We start from the raw sequence: 1,844 nt of genomic DNA on the forward strand, positions 1-1,844 counted from the left end.
ATAATAATAATAATAATAATACCACAGTGGAGCAAGTATGGAGAGTTAGTGCAGTATCTGTATATCATATGTTTGTTACTTTCACTAATGTGCAGGTATCTGTGTATCCCAAGGAAAACATCTAGCTGACCAAGCTAGCTAGCCTTAGCTTATAACTCTGTGCTACATATCCTTAGTTTTTCAGTTCTGTAAGAACAGTACTCTATATTCACACTATTCTCAGCACGTGTGAGCTACTTCAGTTAATGGCCTTTATGCACAATTCATTAAATTCATCTGTAATTTTTAGCAGCATTATCAATGGTTCTCGAAAAATAATAGACATTATTGGTCCCAAAAAGTTCAATCCTAATAAAACTGGTGGTCACTTGACTTTTCTTTTAGCACCAATACTTAATTTAAATGCTTCTGTATTTAGTAAACATTATAATGTACTAAAATTGTGAAAACAGTAAAGATAACTACTTTACATTAGCGTGTTAGAGTTTTTTTGTGAACATTTTATAACACTGGCATTAGTTAGAACTTATGTAAGTCCTTTACAACTCATTGATTACATTTACAACTCAACTGTAACCTAGCTAATTTGTCCAACATCAGTAGCAGACCTGAGTAAGCATGAAAACATTCCAGTTTATGACTTGTCTGTAAGAGAATGCGGACGTTAAGGCATAAACACCTATGTGGGCTGAGGGTGAGGTCGGAGAAAAGTTCAGGTGACATACCAGTACAGCTGCACGACTACAGCGCAAACCCCACCTATAACCTCAGGGCTGTCGGGCGGTTGCTTGGAAGTACCATCTGGGTGCTCCTTCATTTCACCGACAGTTCTCAGTGCTGCCAGGCAGTCTTCCACCCACAGTCTGTTTAGTCATGTGACCAAACAGATTAATCAACACACGCATGATCTTGTGTCTTATTGTGTCTCGGTATGCTTCGCAAAATGCGACTAGCTAGAACATAACAGAAGATGACTGCACTATCTTCTCTCCATCTACCTATAAATAACATTTACTGTCGATGGCTATCTTGTCTTCAATCTGACAGCCAGGTGTTGGACTTGTTACACTGCCATTTATCTTCGCTTGTCATTCCACAAGGAGAAAACGCCCTACAGTGACATCATCTTAGTCTTAGACTGGGTACTCATTGGACGGGTGAGATTTTGGTTTTGAAACACCCCTAAAATTCGTCAAACCCAGCTGCGAATAAAAGGCACGGTCAGCTTAAGTTGCCATGCGGCAGATAAACTAAAGCATAGCAAACATGATAAACTGTCAGGCTGAACAGTGTGTGCGTCTGTTTGCCACTGTCTGCTTGACTTAGTGTGTGTCTGTTTTCAGGTTTAATGAGAACAACGAACATGTTAGCGTCAGGTTTCTAATATATATGTGGATTCAAGTGTGAAAGATGTGAAAGACTGAGTAAACAGACATGACAAAGACTTCCACTTACAGTAAACATGAATGAGGCTGTTACGCACACACTGTGTTTGCACGGGAGCCACGGTACAGTTGGTTCAAGCGCTCTCCTTTCAGGCCAGGCCAGGTGAGCTTACAGAAAGGTGTTTAGGTGTGGAGGAGGACAGAAGGTCCTGCTGCTGACATTGTAGTGGAAAAGATGAGAGTAAACCTCAAAAACCATAAATCCTACGACATATTTTGAACATTGGCTGCTTTTTCACTCATTTTCAGACCTGTGAAACATTCAAAAGAGACTTAACTTAAGGGATGAACCAGTGTTCTGTCTAATTCTCCTTTTTGGAAAAAAAAAACAAAATCAACCATTCAACATGTCTGTCCAGAATGTCCTGAATTTTGGTTTAGAACTAGATTGGTCTTGTT

Source organism: Haplochromis burtoni, unplaced genomic scaffold (assembly GCF_018398535.1).
Source record: "Haplochromis burtoni strain Fernald_Lab_line unplaced genomic scaffold, NCSU_Asbu1 Contig_95, whole genome shotgun sequence".
Lineage (NCBI taxonomy): Eukaryota > Metazoa > Chordata > Actinopteri > Cichliformes > Cichlidae > Haplochromis > Haplochromis burtoni.